The 22,076-nt window shown below is 34.9% G+C and overlaps 1 protein-coding gene across 2 annotated transcripts in view; it reads left to right on the top strand.

Moving 5' to 3' along the window:
* The first annotated feature begins 6,716 nt into the window (after positions 1-6,716).
* The window catches only part of LOC108967630 (major royal jelly protein 1), a 19,811-nt gene continuing 4,451 nt past the window's right edge, over positions 6,717-22,076 (top strand). The window contains exon 1 of one of the 2 annotated variants that reach the window (XM_018931180.1): positions 6,717-6,924. The gene's annotated coding sequence lies outside the window, so the exon portion shown is untranslated. Of the gene's footprint in view, positions 6,925-8,177; positions 8,196-22,076 lie in introns of those variants that run through there. The other variant, XM_018931181.1, reaches the window with a different exon arrangement.

Below are 22,076 nucleotides of genomic sequence, written 5' to 3'. Positions count from 1 at the left end.
TTGAAGTTAATTATGCGTGAACACTTTGTTAGGCTACATTGCGCTTTTAAATTTGCCGCTCAGCCTTATGACTATTGGCCTACAATCCCAAAGCTATCATTTGAATGCACTGACTCACATTCCCTTTTCAAACCACAAATCTCTCCACTTTCATTTCTTCCTCAATTTTGATATCCAATCCGAAAGCTGAGACTACGCTGTCTAAGCCGTCGTATGAAGCCTAGAAACAAATAAGTTATCAGATATCTTCATGCGCTGCACACATGCGCAGTCGACGCACAATAATATCATTTTGTTTGTACGAGTAAAATTTTACGTCCGGTACAAAATATAAAGCAAATGCAATGCGCACAATACCAGCACACATATTTATATAAATGAAATATAAAAGGTGATCCAAGTAGTGACTTTTTCCAATAGCCAATTCAATGGTGAGTGGTGTTAAGCTGTCGTGTATTGTTTGCAATTTCATCATGGAAAGACTTACGCCTCAACAATGTTTACAAGTCGTTCAAATTTATTACCAAAATTCACGTTCGGTTGAGTTTGCGTTTCGCCTACTTCGCTCAACTTATGGTCACCATAATCGGCCCACTGAGCATACTATTCGGAACAGCATCTCTCATCTTGAGACTCAGCAATCACCGAATAGACCACTTCCAGCGCGCAGGAAAGAAAATATAGCAGCCGGCGCTAAGAGTGTACAGATAGACAGTGGAGAGTCGATTCGGCGCTGTTCGCAGCACCTCGGCCTGACAGATGGAACAACTTGGCGCAGTTTATGTCGAGATCTTAAATTGAAAGCGTACAAAGTATAGTTTATGAAAGAACTGAAGCCGCTCGACTTTCCCAAGCGATATTGCTTCGCTAAATGGGCTCTTGAAAAGTTCCAAGGAGATCCGACATTTATGAACCAAATTTTGTTCAGCGACCCATTTCTGGCGCAATGGGAATGTAAAAAAGCAAAATTGACACATTTCGGACGAAAATCAACCTGAAGAGATTAAATTGTTGTCATTTGATCCAGAAAAAACACATCTTAGTGTAGTTTATGGACCGGTGGAAATATCGCTCCATATTTCCTCAAAAATGATGCTGGTGAGAATGCAACCGTCAATAGTGACGTTCATCGCTTTATGATAACAGATATTTGATGTCTGAAATGGAAGCTCGTAATCTTGGCGAAATTTGGTTTCAACAATACGGCGCCACTCTCACCAATCAATGGATTTATTGAGAGAACACTTTGGTGAACAGATAATTTCACGTTTTGCGCCAGTCGATTAGTCAACAAGATCGTGTGATATCTTTTATTATATAACTTTTTTCTGTGAGGATATGTAAAGTCTATGTAGAAAATGCCGCTTCGATTCTAGGCTTGGAGCAAAACCACAAGTGTGTCAGTAGCCGCGGCCAACATTTGAAAGACATAATCTTCAAAAAATAAATGCCAAAGAATGTTATTTCGAATGATAATATTTGAATTTCCTGTGTTTTTTCTTTACAATATAGTAAACCTCAAAATGGATCACCCTATATGTATAATTTTTTTTTTCTTTTTCGCTTGCGCATGTGTTTACAATGTTTAGTTATGCTTCCGGTTGCCATGGCTCGCAGCGACTCAAATGCGATCGAATTCGCCGCTGCGATGTGCAGGCGTTGGAAAGGCCAACGCAACACGCACGTACACACACAATGACCTCGTGGCGACTCCACTATCAGCTGGCGAAAAGAAATCTGCAAGATCACAGGCGGAATTGGTCGCGCGTATGTAAGCGTGTGTGCAAAAACTAATCATTATATGAAGTGTGAATCAATGGTGTTATTATTAATTTTCGCACCCACCGGTGTGATTAATTGAAAAATGCTTTGTGTGTGTTTTTTTGAGTATTTTAATATAATTTTATTCAAGTAGATATTTTGTATTTTTGGGTATTTTCGTTGACGGTTTTCAATATTTATAGAAAAGGCTTTTATTGAAAATACTTCATACAACAGGCATACAAAGTTAAAATTAAAAATCGTTTAGTAATTAGTTAAAAGAATTTCAGTCATTTATTTCTTAACTGTTCACCATTTAATATTGAATAGAATAATTAACCAATTACAGCTATGCTTTATGCAATTCGGGGCATAATGATATGAGAAGATAAATAGTTGTTGAGGACACAAATTCTGTGGAAATTTATGTCCTAAAGGTTGACTACTTCTCATGAATTTCATAATGATACTCCATCTGGGCCACAATCCCACCACTCAACAAATATAAATAAAAAATTTCACTAATGTGCTAAGATGTCTGTGGCACCTTTGAATTTGAGTCCAAAAAATTTTCTATCACTGGCATTGTGGTTGGTGTTAATACTGCTTCCAAGTGACGTGGGGGCCAAGTCGCGAATGCAACGACTGCTTTTTTTTATATATATATATTTTTTTTTTTGAAGACAGAAGATATTTCGTCTTGCTCTCGTTCACTATCAGACCCATTTGTTTCGCTTGCTTAACCAGTCAGGAGAAGGCAATGATGTCAATATCATCGGCGTACGCCAGCAGTTGTATAGGCTTGCAGTTCGAATTATTTTACAAAAAGTAGATTGAAGAACAATTTGTTCGATAGAACATTATATGCGATATTGAGGAGACTTATCACACGGTATTTACCGCAGATTGTATGGTCGCCCTTTTTGTTGATTAGGCAGAGCAAACTTAAATCCCGATCGTCGGACATGCTCTCTTTCGACCATACTTTACAAAGAAGCTTATGTCTGCTCCTTATCAGTTCTTCGCCGCCGTATTTGAATAGCTTGGCTGGCAATCCATCCACCCCCGCTGTTTTTGTTGTTTTTCAGACGGCTTATTGCTATTCAAATTTCTTCATAGTCGGGATGGAACGCCCGCTCTATCGTCATCGATTGGGAATTCTTCTTTCAAGTTTCAGGTTTTTACAACCCTGGAGAGGGGATGTTTCGAGTTCTCACTTTAGCTCGCCTTCAAACGGATGTTCTTAGGCTATCCAGTGGATATGTGGTCTTAGACCAGAAGTCGTGAACTGCTTGAGCCTTATGTAAAAGTTTCTGGTTTCTGAAATGGTGCTCAGAGAACTATCCTCACTTGCGTGAACTTCTACACATGACTCCAGCCCTCCACATATACATACACACACCATTGATAAAAGACTTAAGGCACGAACTCGTATCCCAATTTTAAGGCAATTATTAAAAATTAAGTACGTTTCATGTATTCAACACTAACAAGTATAGATAATTTGTTATAATAAATTTTTGGATTTTCGCGATACTTCAACTCATAACTTGTTCTTCATTCTATCATGAACTTACGCGAAAGAAGCCCAATGATGTTATATATGCATTAAGCTGAGGTTGATGTTCCAGCTTCTCCAACTTTTTTTTATAATTTCTAGCACATAATTGGTTTTTACTATTTGTGAAGTATTTACGCCACGTCACTAAAAACCACGATTTTTTGGTACTAAGTTGTGGATTATTCATAATATATTATAAGCACACATAATCATAAAAATAACCGAAATAATTTACACACTTTTGTTTTGCGTTTACTGGAGACTTGTTATATTTTCTCCTTAAGGACACAGTGACCAAATTTTGAATATTTTTTTGTTTTTTCATTTTATATTGCTGACTGTAAAGCACTTTAACTAGAATATCACCCCTTGGGGGTTATGCAAATGAAATAAAAATTCAAACACCAGATTTTCCAGTTGAGAAAATGCTATAGAATTATATGAAAATTTCGGTGAAAATATTTATTAACACTATAAACATTTTACCTGTCAAATAAATATGTTCCAGTTTGGCAACCACAACAAAATTAGTGGTTTGAAAGATCCACTGTTAAGTTGGGCACTAATTAAATAAGTTATGAATTAATAGAATGATATGTGTGAATTTACAAATTGTTATCAAAAATATATTGAAAATATCATTTAAATTAACATCTCAGTGAAGTCAGCTGACATTGTTTGAATTTGAAAATTGTTGAAAAGAAATTTCCATCAAAACAAATTTTATTTTTGCAAGTTTCACATGGATTTATAATAAATATTATCTTTTTCTTCATTTTCCCCTCCCCAAGGACACTGTGACACGTTAACGAACTTATCAGGCGACAGCCTTGCAGCTAAAACCAGAGTTAAAACTGCCGGCGCTGTTGGTGGGCGACAATGTATCTCTGCAAACAAGAGTAAATTTACTACTTTCCATACCAGATTCAAGCAAATTTTCAAAAACTCGTGCTCCTATGTATATGCTTATTTACCAATGCGTATTTTATGACATCGGGCGTTAAACTTTATTATTTATTATCAGTGTTATTGCTACCTGATTATAGTGACATATCGAGCTTGCAAACGATTATGCAAATGAAATCGTAGTTTTGTATTATTTAAACGAGTCATACATATTCAAAACAAGGTAACTGCTTTCACGGCAACTTTTTCAATTTGAAATTGAAATAAATCAGATGATTCCAATATAATTCAATATTATCATTTGAACATAAATCAATATCGGACATATTAATAATATTCTTAACTTTATTAGGCTAGCTTAAAATAATTAACGTTCATTAAAATAAATCAAGGAACTAACGAGATATCTATAAAAAATTATTTCATTTAAATTCGTTATTTATATGATTAGTATAATAATAAATATATTAAGAGCGTCTCTAGACTGACTTTTGTTAACAGCAGTAGGAGCAATTCAAAACCTCAATGAGATTTTATACGATCGCTGAGAGTGTGAAAAAATATGTACGTTTATCAAAATGTTTATTCTTGATATCATTTGTATGTGTTGCATGAGTAAAGGGCTGTTGAAATTTATTTTGCAGTCTAACTCTTTAACTTTGCTTACAATTCAGGAGAAAAAAATTAAAAACGAGGCAGCACAGTGAGCTTTCGAAATTTAGAACCATGAAACCCTTAAATATTTATTCGAATACTAAGATAAACAGCAAGTTCTATAATAATACTTATAAATAACTTTTTCTGAGAGTTGTATATATCCTTAGAACATGAAAAAAGAAATGGTACTATTGAAGAAATTCAATTCATAATACCAATGAGTCGGAAATAGAATCCGTTGTTGATAAAAGAAGCTTCACCGGCGATCACCTAAGGGCAACGTCTATTTTCATTTAACAAACACTCATGACGGATACAAAAATGTCCTTCTTCAGTCAGACGATGTTCTATGGGAATGTAACCAAATTCACCTTATCTGGATGTCTGGTCACAAAGGGATAGTCGGTAATGAACTGGTCACTACGCAGCATCCCCTAATGTGATAGTACCCCAACCCTTCATCGCGGTAGGTCCTCATACCGTAAAGGAGCGCAAAGAATAAGGAGTAGGTAGGGATTGGTATTGGCAACAACTCCAAGGCATACGCCATGCCATGTTTGTGAGTAGAAATGGGCGCTTACTAGTATATAGCATGGGTCTAGCTAAAACTGCAGAACACCCGGTGACTAATTCCAAAACAGTCTGCAGACGAAGGATAAAGTCCCCTTGAATCCATATATATCCTCCTAGCAATATATTGGAACTTATCGTTACGCTAGGACTAAGTAGGTCGTTGTGACTTATTAGAAGGCTTATTCTTACCTTATCTTATCTTAAGACAATGTTGAGTTCTGATTTCGAATATATGAATTATATAAGTGGTCGAGGGAAGGAGGTATGGAGGAGGACTATGTCAATTTCGTCGAACAACTCGTACAGCTTCCATTGACTGTAGTATTGGCTATAGCCAATGAGCAAAGGACCATAAACCTTCCGCAAAACTTTTCTCTGAAAACTCGAAACGTCGACTCATCAGTTGTTGTCATCGTCCAAGCCTCTGCACCATATAGCGGAACGGAAACGGCAGAATGAGTGACTAATACAGTTCGGTCTTCGTTCGTCGGAAGAGGACTTTACTTCTCAATTGCCTACTCTGTACGAAGTAGCACCTTTTGCCAAGAGTTGGAGGATATAGAAGTTCACGCAAGTGATGAAAGTTCTCTGAGCATCCCATTGAAGGCGCGCTAAAGTGAGAAGGCGAAACGTTTCTCCTCAGGATTGTGCGCTGAGTTTTGGACCAGCCACATAAAAGGCAGTCCCAATGAAAAGAAGAAAGGAGACAGAGGTATTATATACGAACTTGCCCTAAAAAAAGCCAACCAAACTTCAACATTCGAAAAACAAGCTATCAGACATTTTAGGAGTTTCACTGTATCGAAAACGCTCAGTACAACTCGCAACGCTACTCTTAAGAAGGCGGGAATCAGCTTCGGATCTATATTGCAAGTCTCACAAATAGTCAGCGCATTATTCGAGCACTAACTAATGGGAGCAACAAAACCCCAGCTCAACTTTACCGAACTTATTGTGCTCGTTGGGACACTTTGTATGGTCTCTTTGTTTGCATATGGATTTCAAGAGATCTCTTTTTATACCACTATTTTTCTTCGTTTACACGAAAAGTTTATTGTATTTGTTGTAAATGAGCTACAATGAGACTACAGTAACTCACAACGAAGGAGCGCCTTGTCTTGGTTGCGCTGTAGTTGTTGTTGTACACTTGAGTATGGGGTTTTTCACTTTGTTGGTGGCGTTGACTGCTTGCTGGCTGTTTGCCGCCACTTTTAAACTGAGCGTAGTAATTTATAGTCAAACAGTTACTTCGTGGCCATTCAACTAAACTGACGCAGTGGGCATGCGCGCTACCGCCAAACAACGTTTACCACAGTAACGAATAGCATAGAAACGGTGAAAAAGTTTCCATTTCAATTTCGTGCAAAGGAATTAATTTTTAGATGCTGCTTAAGTAAAAATTTTAATTGAGTGATAAGTTCATTCTTTAACACCGCAGCTAAACCGCGGCTAAAACCGTTGCAATTGTAAGTGTGTGTGTGTGTGTGCGTGTGATAATCACATTCGAGTCTAGCAGAGGAAGTACTATAATTGTTATTTTAATAAAAAAGTGGCTCTCGTAGAAAAGAAAAGTGCTCGAAAGAAAGTGTTTAACTACAAAAACAAAAGTAAATTAAAGATGTCAAAATAAATAAACTAAGTGGGACTTTTTTATTGCCGCTTGTAGTGAGATGCGCAGCGTCTTTAATTGAGATGCTGGATAATCGCTTGATAACTACAAATGAAGACGAGCATGAATGGCTTAGTCTATTTCTATGCGTTGCTGGTTTAATTGTTTGTTTCTTTTTTATGGCGGCAATAAATTGTCTTAATTTGGATGCAGCTGTAAAAAAGCCGGAATTCTGTTTCTAAATCTAAATTTAAGTCCACATGACCATTAAAAAAATTAAGTATGACAGCAGCTATCATATGAAAAAATCAACAGAGAAGAAGACTACAACAAAACGCGTGCGAAAATACTTTCTTTAATTATGCAAATTATATGCGCGGGAAACTAGTGCAAAGAAAAAATGTATTAAAAAATAACTTTATTTAATTGCTGACTGATAAACTACAAAATGTGCACACTAAAATTTTTTATATCAAATTTTTTTTAATTTTTTTAATTTTTTATTAAAAAGTAGGTCACTGCATATTTGTTCAACAAATTGTCATTATTTATTATAATTTTTTGTCAACATATTCACCTTTATTACACATCTTGCTCCATTTCAAGCGAAGGTCTAATGTCCCATTTTTTATTTTAATTGTTCATTTTTAGTTTTTTTTTTTATTAATCCCACTTTTATACACAACTCCAAGCAGCAGCCGCACAATGGAGTTTACATCACAGCACCTTGACAAAAGCACACACGACTGTCATATACAAACAAACACACATAAGTTTTACACAATTTTGTTTGAGCTTAAAACTACTGCAGTTGACGACATAAGTTCACATTCTAAAATCAAAATTTCATTCATCTGCGCATGCGCGGCGTGGTGCGCCTGTAGTCAGTGACCACGCGTTTAAAACAGATTCTATACTTTACAAATTAGTTTAGCCGAAATAGCCACGGAATTGCGACCTTGTCTAATTTACGCTTAGGCTCATTTTTAATAAGCTCACATACATGCCTACATACAAATGTACATATATATTACTACGCGTGTGTATTATATAAGGTATAATTTATAAAATTAAATAAAGAATAAAAGAAACTTTAAATTGAGTCTTCAGCAGTGCTGGCTGTTAAAAGTGAGTTATTATATTTTATTTTTATATCATTAATGGCATGAAACCATACAAGCGCATGTCTTAGCAGTATATTATAGAGTGGAGGGCGACATAAGAAATTTGTTTTGAAGAAAAAAAATATTTTAAAGGTCGGTTTTGTTTTTCGTTTTCATTTCTATAGTGTTTATAGTATAGGGTGGTTCAAAAAAAACTTTTAATTTAGTTTCCTTAGATAGCGTGAAAATTTCGTCCAAATAAAAAAAACATTAATTAAACTTTTTTTTGAGCCACTCTAATATATGGTATATAATATCTAGATATTTATTTGCCTAATTTCAAAAATAAATGGTTATGAGAGACATGACTTTGTCAGCGAATCAAATGACTTATCAGTTAATCAAAATGCTGTCAGTTAAAAAAAATCATGTAATTATAAAGTCAGAACAATTAAAGTAAATTACATCAATATTTGTTTAATTTATATATGATAATAATGAATATGTAGACTGAAAATAACAAATTTTAATTTAATTGTTATTAATTCTGTGACTTCATCAGCATTTCTCAACGATCCCTAGAAACCTAATATTTGAATACCCGAAAACCCAGATGAAAACAGCAGATGTACATATCTTCATAAAATATTCTAAAAAGAAAACATAATTTGGATACTCACAACTTGTCAAAACGCATCGTAAAATCATAAATTTGTACACTTGTTTAAAAAAAATGGTTGCTGTAATACAAAAATGTGTTTACGCAATTGCAATTCTCAACGCGAACTTATGAGATTATATGAAACCTTTAAATAAAAAAAATAAACAAGTGGAAAAAATACAGCGATTTCTATATTAATTCTTTCTTAGGGTCAAAGAAATGTTCCAAAACTCAGCCGGATTACGTTACATTTAAATACTTTAGGAAATTTTGGAAAGCCACTTGTGCTGGTTATATCTATAATATATAAAAATATAAATATCATCCAGATCCTCGACATATACCCTGATAACCGATTAACAAATATTAAGGAAATATCCTTACTAACTATAAGCATCTAAGCCGTGTTCACGGAAAACCCCAATAAATATAGGGGAAATCAAGTAAGTCGCTGCGCCTTGAGAAATCATTAGTAGAATGTGAGTTACACTGCTCTAAAGGTTTTTTTACGTATATTCTAATTTCGAATTTTTTGTGGCGTTTTGTTGGTACTCATGTCTCTCACATATGCCGACAAGCTCGGCCACTTTGAATGTGCATTTAATTATTGACAGCTGCTTTGCTTGCAAGTGTTTTGGATCGTCTTCGATTTTTACCTATTCAACAAAATGGATCAAAGAACCTATATCAAATTTTGTGTGAAAAACAAAATTAAGTACGCGGATGCATTCCGAATGTTGACTGTGTCATACGGAGAAGCTACCTTGGACCGAAGCAACGTTTATCGGTGGTTCAAAATGTTCTCAGAATGCCGAGAAGATGTGACAAAAATTGGCTTTTGCACCACGATAACGCCCCTGCTCACACATCGTTGCTTGTGTGCAGCCCCAGTATTCCCCAGATCTGGCCCCCTGTGACTTTTTCTTGTTCCCTTAACTGAAGAGGCCCATGAAAGGACGACGTTACGCTTCTCTTGACGAGCTAAAGACGGCATTGGAGGAGGAGCTGAAGAAGATAAAAAAAATGATTKTTTGAAGTGCTTCGAAGATTGAAAAAACCGTTGGCACAAGTGTATAATATCGCATGGGGATTACTTTGAAGGCGACAAAATAGATATTCATGAATAAATAAATAATTTTTGAAAAAACACAAAATTSGCAATACTTTTTGAACACACCTCGTACTAGGGTGAGAAAAAAATAATAGTACTTTGTTCTTAATTTACTCTTCAAAATCTATGACATCTCCTCAAAGAGATCCCCTTTGGTCCCAATACAAGGAAACTGTCACCTTAACCTTTATGTTTGACCTGCTTTGACGAGGTTTTTTCGGCTTCGGCTCACCCTTGCCACGATATTTGGCTGATTGATTATCTGTATCCCGGTTGTAAGCAAAGATCCAGTACTCATCGGCAGTAAAACATTACGTGACATCCCGGTGATCATAAAAACCGCCAAACACACTTTATGTCCTTCAGACAGTCAAGCGTATACTAAACCCTAATGATTACTTTGATGGTACACACAGGTGCTACGAACATGGGAAAAAATATTTCGACGAATTAGTTTTCGCACGAAATTTAAACTAAAAAGTCGTACTTATTTTCACACAAAGGGTTTAAAGTTTCCGAAATTTAGTTTTATTTTACTTTTTGAAGAAAAGTATCTATACAACACCTAATATAGTAATCATTGCTCGTAAATTTTTTACATGCATACACAGCAGGTAACTAGGCCTACTTATGCAACTATATACAGTATGCATGTATGTAGATATTTCATTCGGCGATTATGTTGTTATGTCAGCTAAGCTCAACATAATTCACTTCCAATATGATGGACATAAACCGAAGTTATACGACGTGCGAAAATGCTTACAAACGGTTTTATTACGCTAATTGTATCTCTTTTATTACTACATAAATGTAAGCCTAATCTTTAGTGCGTACAAATCGGTTTAAATAATATGAAACATATCTACATAACTAGCTACTTAGCTATTTTTGTATGTGCACATATATATACTTATATGGTCATAGAAAAGTTTATATTATAATAATCGCATTCGAAGTGGCAAAACTACAAACTATGTTAATCTTATTTGAAAAATTGTTATTCATTGAAGCTTGAATTCTCTTTACTTTATTTGGCGGTTTTAAGAACGAAAATGTTTTCGTAAAAATTGGACTACGGTTTATTAATGGTGTATAATTCTTTATTTATGAGACTTTACTATGAACATTCGGATAATTTTTTTTTTATAAAAAATTGAAAAACTTAAAAGTTTTTACTGTAAAATATTTTTAATTGGCTTCCCAAAAACTTTCCAAGATAGTCTTAACATTTCAATTTTTTCTCATTTTCTCTCTTCAATCTCATAGAAAAAAGTTATACAACAATATTGTAGATAATGAGAAGATCTACAACTTTTGTATATTGACTTTTTACATTTTTTTTTTTTTTGATTTTCTTTGTGTATCTTGTTCACTTTAAACTCACTTCATATGTCATATATCAGTCCACGTGCAATCTCTCACTCATTTAGCCAAATCTATCCAACCTTCTTATGTTTTAAATACATTGTATTTTTTTTAATTTAAAATATTTATTTATTTTCCCTTATATTGATATCTTCTTAGACTTTCAGTTTTTTTTTAAATTTGAGTAAGCCTTATGATTATTGAAATATCTTCTTTTTTAAGGTATTAAAATATATATACATTACTATAGTCAATTTGCTCTGAAAACTTCCTTTATATAGAAGAATATTAGCCTCCTTGTTGTCAAGAATATCATTAATCATGATAACAATATAACGGAATAATTAAATGGCAAATAAGGTGTAGCACATACATAAATAAGTATGATATACTAACATTTTCACAAATATATTACCACTTGAAACAAATAATACGTAAAATACGTACGTCATAGTCTCTGCATAATACTGCTTCGTATAACGTTACACATACGTCTGCTTCTTGTCATAGTGTATGAGTAGAGGGGAAGAGGGGAAGAGGGCGTGTCTCACGCCTAGTGTCTAATCATATGGTAATGTTTTGTTCAATATTCATCGAATGTAATTGCAAAATCGTCGGATAAATTCCAGACATATGAATATATGTATATGAAATGTTTTGATTTTAGCATAAAACGATCAAATTAGCCTGTACCTGTCCCATTCTGACGTTCTTGAGTTATAAATACATATATTGCAAATGGATGGTGACTTTACAAAAACGAACCTTCTGCAGAACTAAAGGAATGCCTTTAATAATTTACAAAGACTTTAAAAGTTCAAATATTGGACCATTATCTAGTTAGGATAATCAAATGCATTGAGCTCCAGTGAAGTAATTGATTAAAATTGATTGCTGTACAATCAAAAGTAGTCCACTTGCTCACTAATAGTCTGTATATGGTCATTAAAATGATTTCTTCTTTTCATTATAACACCTGTCACTGTCGTTGGATTTATCAAGCAATTGCCACCATCACAGGTGGCCCAAATTTCACATATTTGGTTGGGTTGGCATTTTTGGTGAATTTAATTAGGGTTTGGTCATAAATTCCTTCTGCAGAAGCGGTAAATGCGGCTTTTGGCTTAGTGAAATAAAAAGATTAATGTATTCCAATACGATTATATCGATCAGCTGGAAAGTGTTGGATAACATCAATTAAAAATGTTGCCTTCACCAACTGTAATTCAATGCATTTTCGAAGGTACCAACGTGATGGAGACTGTATGTGCTAAGAGATCAGCTTTTCATAGTCCTAAATACGTGCATACGTGCAGTTATATTTGGTTCTAGCATTAAAGAGAATATTAAAGCTTAAAGTAGTTCAGCGGTTACCATTCAAACATTCAATGAAATTTCAATTTTGATGAAGCTCCGGTCAGACTTCGGAGCCGAAACTACTACCAGTTGAGCTTCCATACTGCTCTGGCCTGGTGATCAGGAGTTTGACCCCATACTCTCATCCCTTGCACCCACAAATCACACAAGAATCTAACCTTACATTTAGCCGTCCATCTGTATAGGTAATCCCCATTCCCTCAAGGTTCCTGATGTGCTAGTATTTTTGGCCATTCTGCAATGACATGTATCCAATCCTCAATGCGTGCTCCACATACACATTCAGGCTTTTCTGATAAGATTATCCTATGCAAAAATGCATTCAGAGCTTCATGCCCAGTAAGTAGAATGCGCAAGCTCAGAGAGAGGTTTCCTTCCGCCTGCCCAACATCTCGAATGTAGTCGTAAGTCATCAGACCGTTACGGTTTCGCCACTCATTCCTAACGCTTTCATCTAGAAGCCTCCTGCTTCGTAATATGTCTGAACAATCAGAAACAAGCTTTGTCTTTACACCGGATATAGAGTCACCAAGTCTAGTGCTGTTTTCTCTGTCCACATACATATCTGCGCGGGATTCGTGTGCAGTTAGCTTATTTACGGATGGCTCAAAGCTTGTGGTAAGGCTTATTGTAAGGAATTCTCTACTTAAGTTTGCAATGCTTTTCAAGCCGATGTTGCTGCCATTAAGATAGCGAAAGATTTACTGCTCGGGGATGCAGCCCGCGTTTGTTCTACTACCAGCTGGCTGGGCCCCGTCAAGAACTTGATTAGCACTGGGTTACCAAGATCGTTTGTATGAGGTCCAGTAGGCTCTTTGTACTCAATAAGGTTAGCACCTCCCTAGTTGTAAGAGTTTTAACAGGCTATTGTTCTATTGGCGTTCATGCTGTAAGATTCAGAATCTTGCCGAACGCCAACTGCAGAAACTGTATGAAAGAAGACTCATATACTCTATTATTAGCTCTCTTATACTTTTACATATATGCTTTTATATAAAAATTCCAACTCCTTACCATCTAAACACACATCTTATATTTCATAACCCACTTTTTCGCACATTACTTACATAACGTCACCGCATTCATCGTTAAATGCTGAAATTTTCCTCATTTTGTCAATTGATGGCATTGTTTTTCCGTCAAACTCTTCCTACTGTGGCAGCAATTGCAATTCCTCCGCACCAATTTGATCGTTCACCGCATTCAAATATATTTCCTAATGTGATTATACATCAATCAAGCCACTTTAGGATACTTATTTTGGATGCCAATAAAACCAATAAAATGAGTAACGAAAATTTCTGGCAATTACGCAATGTCTCGCCGGCGAAAACCACATAAGGCATATTTTGGTGTGCTCGCCCATAGTGGCGTGTTTGCTGGAAAAGCGCGTTAAGCATTTGAATATTTGTTTTATTTGCAGAAATACTTTTGCATTAATGGTAATACGTACGCGCATATGCTTGCTTTGTAGTTGTGGCGGCGGCCAATCGGCACCTAGTCGCCAGCATGCAGCGGTGCAATATAATGCAGTTAAGTAGACAATTTGCCAGCTCACTGGGTGTCCGGCGCATGCGCGTTGTCTCGTAGCTAAAAATATGTCTAGTAGTCTGAGCAAACAAATTCATACACACACATATATAATAAGTAAGTAAGTGTGCTTGGTGCTGTGCTTTGAAAAGTGACGTGAACATGATTTCAGCCAACAGTTGACAATTTTTGCTTGACTGCATCGAATTAATTTGGTGGTCTTAGATGGCAGGTGCTGACGTGCAAAATTTTATGAATATTAATATCCGAGAAGGTCAGGTTTACTTAACTAATCAGTGAGTTGCATTATGCATGGTATGACTTAGCTCATTTTGTTGACAATTTGCAGCGAGTTTGTGTCTTAAGTCTTTTGTTGTTTCATAGGAAACGCTCTTGGTCTGGTAATGTGTTTAAAAAATTTTATTTTATTTTTTGATACTTCTAGAAGTTGCCAATTAGTAACAATTAAGCTTTTTGGGCGACTTCTAGACAGTTTTTAAGGTTTACGTAATAAATGTCATTACATTACCGCGTTATATAACACGTAAAAATTAAAAAAAAAAAATACATTTATATATATTTATATTTTACTACTGAGTACTAATGCAACAGTCAAAACGAGGTGCGTTTTAGTACCACTTACTATTAGCAAACAAAATTTAAATGAGTGGCACCAGCCAAACAAGTTTTAACAAATGGCAATACATCTACGATAAAGCCTGATAGCTAATGGCCGATAAGTAGGCGATATTTTTTGTACCTGAAATTATCGGAAAACTATAATATCCTTCATAGATGCCTTTCTTAAAGCAACATAAGTAGTAGTTAATATGAAAACCTAGTCGGAAAATGTATTGGAAAATAAAAGATTTATATACGAACAAACAGAAACAGACTGTCGGTGATTGATTAATGAAATTTTCAGCTACTTGCAGCACAATGAATGTTCTGATCGCAGTGCAAAACCTCAATTATTTTCTATCTATCTTTCTACTATATCACTAGCAGATGTATCTAAATGTCCATAAAATCCATAATAGAATGACATTGCTTTGTTTTTTAGGAACGTGAAATTCAAAAAATATGAATATTGTTCTTATGTCTTATTAGCAGTCCCTAACACTAGGAATGTATGGTTTACAGTGTTAATAATGGCAATATTCCAAACGCTTAGCAATGGGTAGTGTAGTAAAAAGTTATCCATACAGACGATCCTACACTTCTTTGTTAATAAGCCGCCTTTTGTTTCATTACTTTTTCACTGTGACTTTTATGCGAGTGTTGTTTGTTCTACCACTGTATATAATACCGCTCACAGGGTATGAATTTTCCGAATGACAAATCCACCAAATTTTGATACCACACTTAACTATTTCCAACTGAATGTATTGAGCCCATCCACTACGACTACGAGTATGACCTAGACTTGAGTTAAAAACTGTCGACATATCACGAAGTAGTGTTCCGTTATCTTCTTTTTTCCGATAAATTCGAGTGTTACTGTTCAAAAATTATAATATTATGAGATCTATTTACTCCCATTGTCACGCTGTATAGTAGATAGGATTTGGAATGGCAGTAATCTCCCTTTTAAGTGTTTACAAAAATAGTTCACAAGTACTCATATTTAGTAACAACAAACAATTTTTACAATATTAAGTTCCATGCGTTCCTGGTTGCTAAAAGACATCGCAAAAGTTGGTCATTAACATAAGGGTTAATCATGAACCTACAAAGCCAAGTTTCACTCCATTAATAAAGTGATGATGTTGACAAATATAAATAATAGGAACATACTTGAATAGATGACACTTAAAATATGAAACTTTCTGCACAGAAAGGGGAGAAAACTGGTTTGTTTTAAAAGTAAAATGTTCATAATTTTTAAATAAAAATTTAAATGATCTTCAGCAGAGATGCTATTTTCGAGTTAATATGAGCACAAAAGCACAAATCTAATTTTCCATACTTTTCCTATTGCATTTACTTTATGCAGCATTTCTGAAAACAATGGCAGATCATTCTTTTACTTTTATTTATTTTTTTTATCTCAAAATATAAATGCATCATTTCTCTGCTATGTCTAACAAAGTTACCATATTTTACTTCAATAAATCATTGACCACTCAATCAATATTTCAACTCGAATTAACATAAATTCTTCAACTTTTTTTTTTTGTAAAAAGATTTTAATTGCGATCTGACAAAAGAAACTTGTCAGTCACAACTCTTAAGAGCAGACGTCATCGGATTGGTAAAATTGCTAAAATTCACGTGTTGCACGCGATGCCACAGACAGCGTAACTTAACACATAGCCATACATATATGTACATATATGCCACAGATAAAGTAGAGTGAGTTGAGACCATGAAAACCACTAAAGCCAAAAAATCAGTGATCAGTTCAAATCACAGAAGATGAAAAGTGAAATGAAATAAAAATTCGGTTTCACCTTTGTAGTCAATGATATTTCTTCAGTTGAAATTTTTTTAATGGTCTAAACTAATAGCCTAATTGAGAGAAAGCTTATAGCTTGAAAATCCATTATAAATTTGATAACCACAAGATTTAAGTTGGAAAATGGAAGCGAAGTTCGGCCAAACATTTGCCAAAAGTCTGTGCGCAAATTACGACCAAAGTCCACAAATACTCATATGCCACCTGCAACTGCGAATGTGAAGATGGAGAAGAGACAGAAATGACATTTCGAAAACACCGAGAAGGTGATGAATGCACGCAAACTTGCGCGAAATTGGATCAAATCGGTTGCTGCACAAATGAATGCCGACAGAAATGAGAAAAAATGCTTTAAAAATAAAAGAAACAACAACTTCTTTATGAATGCAGATTTATGCAGGTATGTACATACGTACTAGCATAACGAATTCTTGCATATAGGCCACGCAGCTGGAACGCACTTAATGCCAACAAGACTTCGAGGCATCCAACAACAAGCAAATCTTCCACATGTGTTTGTGAGAAATCAACAAACGATGTTTTTGTCAGCCTGCAGATTGAGCTGTGAACACTTAGGCATAATGTGAGAGTAAATAAAAAAATAAATATTCAGTATGAATTTCTGGAGCTCTTTTCAAATTAGCCAAGTAGCAGGCGGTGTGGAGATACCAGAGATTTTGTTGAAAAAAAAACGTTTGCTGAAGAGGACATGAATTTTGCACTCCAAATGCAATGCCAAAAAAATACGCTTTCAAAAATTTTTAATTTTTATATTTTATTTTATAAATGAGAAAGAAATTCGTCACATTTAATCCAAATTCGGTAAAAGAAATTTAAACAAACCCGTCAGAGCTACAACATAATAAAATATACTATACTATACTTTGGAATAGCCGAAATCGATTAGCTACTACCTTAGATCTCCAATTTCGTTCTCACTCCTCTATTTCAGCCAAATTTGCATGTGAAAGCAAGAAAAGTGTTAATCAGTTGAACTCAGTATCAACAAGTTTGTCGGCACCTCATTCAAGTGGCATAACCGGTACCATATCTCTATTTGATTATGCCGGTCTGCTGTATTTATACCAGTTCTTTTTTCGATTCACCAACATTCAAGGTTTTACAAATCAAAGTACAGCAATAATTGAAGTAAAAGTAGTGAAGTATTGCCAAAGTTTTTGATAAAAAAAAAAAAAACAATCAAAAGCATGTGTGAGAAAACTACTTTAACTTAACCGCTATGTATTCTCACCCTAGTTGCTGGTGGTAAAAAATGTATCGTTAACCGGGGTTGACAAACACCGCTTGAGTTACCGAATACTATGCATATACTAACACTTTATATACCGCTAACTCCAACACTAATCGCAGCATAAACTTACATATATACATTTGTAGCATGAAATGCTATGTTAAATCCAATAATTAAGACACAAATTTGCAAGTTTAAGTGGCGAGTGATAACAATTTACAAAGCAAACGAGTTTGTTACTTTCGAAATTGCCTGTTTTGAATGCGTATTTATGTGTATTTCAAAGCGACGTTATAGCAATTTTTAAATGTCGACTGTTGAATATTTTTTGAGAGTTTATTATTTGCTATTAAAAAATGCAGATTGCTGGAACTTTGATTGCACTCTTTATAGACACATGTTAGACATTAAATTTATATATAACATAAAATAAAGCTATTACTGTCTCACTTCCTGAATCCGGAGTGAATATTATATAGTACTGCATAGCAATGGTAAAAAACTCACGTTTGATAGGACAGGTCCTAATGTCTGCAATCCCGAAACGATTCCATACTTATATAAACATTATCAAATATTTAAATAATAAATTTGACAAAAAAGTACACGGAAATTGTAAAAAAAAAACCCAACTTTTTCAATTATTCATCAATATTTATTTTGTCGCCTTGAAAGTAATCTCCATCAGATGTAATACACTTATGCCAACGATTTTTCCATCGATCTTTTCATAAGCACTTCTTGAGTGGACCCTCAGCTTCTTCAGCGCATTAGCGCATTTTGATTTATCTCTTCGATTGACTGAAAACGGGTTCTACAGCGCTTCAATTTCAGTTTGGAGAACAAGAAAAAATCACATGGCGTCAAATCTGGTAAATACGGTGGTTAATCGATGGTATTCATTACATTTCTGGCTTTAAATTCAGTCACAATCGTGGCGTCTTCCACAATTCCGGCAGTTTTCGATGGATGTTCTTACACAAGCGCCTCAATACAGCCAAATAAAATTTCTTCTTTGCCGTCTGTTCCAACAAATCCATGATGCACCGAATCACGAATTTCCAAAAAAAAACTATGCATCTTGATTTTTGAGCGGCTTTGGCGTGTTTTTTTTTTTTTTTTTTTTTTTTTTTTTTTTTTTTTTTTTTTGTATTTCGGCTCGTTTTGTTCCCTTCATTACCCCCCCTTGTTTACATATCAAACCCATAAGCCCATGATCAAGGAGACCGTTTTACAGTACTCTTTCTCAAAAAAATTCAGCTTTAACGTGACGAGTAAAGCCTGAACGCGTTTCATACTCAAAATATCCACCAAAAGCACCTAAAGCATTCGACTCATGAGGAATGTCAAGCTCTCTTGCCTGGCAATTTTTAAGCACCATATCCTTCAATAGAAGAGGTGGATAGTCGCCCAGAACGAGGTATGTCTTGAAAGATCCCTCGACTGATTTCTCAAAAATGAGGCCTTCTTCAAAAAGTATTTTAAAGACTTTCATAAAATGTTGTACAAATGTTTTTTGAGTGCATAGTTGAAAAATTTGGCTACATAATTCTATTACAATGAAAATTTTTATTAACGCCTATAATTTTGGGATGTGCTTCGAACAACAAAATTTCGTATAATACTATTCGTATATATGTATACCATTTGTATTGGAAAAATCCTTAATGTTCAAATGTGTGAAGAATAGCGTGTTTTTTTTTTTTAATTTTGTAGATAATATTGTAGAAATCATTTAAATTTAAAACAAAACTTACCGTTAAAATTGATAATTGTCTGTTGAAAACAGTAAGAGCTGCATTTTGATGGAGAAGCCGATGGTTTAGTAGTTGCCGACAAGATAGTGGACGTTCAACTGCAATAAATTATATTAAATTAATGAAATCATACATAAGTATTTCAAAAATTCACAACACAGGTAATAAATTAAAAAGCGCAAATTAATTCACTTTTTACGCTTGAGCGCATGAAATTTGTTCGCCGTCTCATTCTTGATACAAAATCGTAACTAAACTTCGATATTGTGTTTTTTTTTGTTTTTTTTTTTGTTTTGAAGGTATGCCTTAATAAAGAATTTAACATCTAAAACAGAAAAATCATATTTAACTTACACTCAATATATAAATATCTTATTTATGAAGCGATTCTTACAAAACCGATGAGTTGATGTATGCATGGCTCCATTTAATTGCATTTAAATTGATTGCTTAAAATGTGTTGTCTGGCTTTCCATTTGAAAATTCTTTAGTTTTCAGCCAATAAGCGCATTAACTAACAGCTATTAAAAAACGATATACCATTCTGGGGTTTGTTGGAAAAATAATCGCCTTTCAAAACTGGTCAACCGTAGCCGAGTAAGGAGATGCCGATACTGATTCACTGGTTTACCGTAAAGCGCCGTTCCGCACTTGGCCAATTATAAATATGCCCAAGCGTCAAACAAAAGCTAATTCTGTTGATACATTTTTCTTTTTTTTCCTCTTTTAACAACTATGTACATTTCGGGACATTTAACCGATATTCCGTTTTCGAAGTGTCGTTTTTGACGTACAAATCTACGGATATGTACAAATCCACGCAATAACACTTGCCGCCATTAATTCAATTTGCGCTTTGGCACTCTGCCATTTACGAGAACGTGTGTGCATTTTTTTTTGGTCCGGGAGTACAAGGTGTTGCTTTTGTTGCTGTTTATTGCTACGTTTACAGATGTTGTAATGCCATTAAAGAAACATTTGAAAAATTGTTGCCGATGTATGACCAACCACCAGCATTTTTAATTATCACAACTCGAAGTGAAATACTGTCATTCATACATGTATACAGGGTAGTTCATACGGCGCTTTCTTTGTCGAATTAAAATAAAAATATAAAAAAGAAATTCAAATCTTTGATAACTTAGGTATTGACTCGGATACGTTAAGATTTCCAATGGCCTTGAATACCTTAGTGTAGCGCATAGCGTTAGTCTGGTTTTCATAAGAATTACAAAAAATTTTCGAAATAAGAACAAAAAGTTTGTGATATCAAAGAAATTCGATGCCATTATGTATGGAACTCGATTTCTTTTGCATGGCCTCCACGGGCACGCGCTTGCAAACGTTGAACTCAATTTTTGACAATTTTCAAGCATAAATCGGCCAATACTGCTGCAATTACACGTTCGATATTCGTACGCAGTTCATCAATCGTCGCTGGTTTGTTGGCATAGACCATAGACTTGACGTAGAGCTTCAAGGGTCGGCGTCAAATCGCACGACAGAGGCAGCCAATCGATTAGGCCATTTCATGAGATAACACGTTTACTAAACTTGGTTTTCAATAAAACGCTCATATCCCATATCATCGAATTCGGGCCGAAAATATTTGGTTATCATTGAGCGGGAGCGATTCCCATTCACAGTAACGTGCCGATCTTGATCATCACGGAAGAAGTACTGCCCAATGACGCCGCCGACCCTTAAACGCACCAAACCGTAATTTTTTTAGGATTCAATGATAACTCATGGAGAATAGAATGTACTTTTACAGAAATATGTATAGAAACTTTTTTGGCGCTCTTATTGAAAAACCCGCTCTTAAAATTGAGGCCACTCACTCCGAATTTAGGTAGCAAATTTTTATAATTTAAACTCGTTGGATTTTTATATTTTATATATATTTTTCCATTTTGAAATAGCAAATCTTACTGAAGAACAATGTCAAAAGAGCGGGAAAAAATATGACACAAAAAATACCTTTTTAAGGTATATAGTTCCTTGGCTATTTCCTGAAATGTTGTGGGTCGCATATGACAACATTTAACTCTTTAGAAAAACCAGATGAAAGCCAATTTTCTGGCAATAAATTATAATTTTAAGTTAATCTCGATGACCACTAAATTTTTCAGGAACTCAGAGGAGTGTACTCCTCACTCACATTTAGCCATGTCCGTCTGTCTGTATGTCTATCCAACTGTCTGTATATATACTAACTAATCACTTAAGATATCGTTTGGAATTTTCCAAACGTAATTTTCTCCGAGTTGTTGACGAGTGCTCTCAGAGAGCAAGAGTGCAAGCCAAGTATAAAATCGATCGGCTGTGACCAAGATAGTGGTCCGAGTCGATGTTAGGACATCGCAGTGCACGCACATCTAAAACACTGGAG

This window comes from Bactrocera latifrons, unplaced genomic scaffold (assembly GCF_001853355.1).
Source record: "Bactrocera latifrons isolate USDA-ARS-PBARC rearing strain unplaced genomic scaffold, ASM185335v1 scaffold_193, whole genome shotgun sequence".
NCBI classification, from domain to species: domain Eukaryota; kingdom Metazoa; phylum Arthropoda; class Insecta; order Diptera; family Tephritidae; genus Bactrocera; species Bactrocera latifrons.
This window is presented reverse-complemented; position numbering and strand designations above follow the sequence as displayed.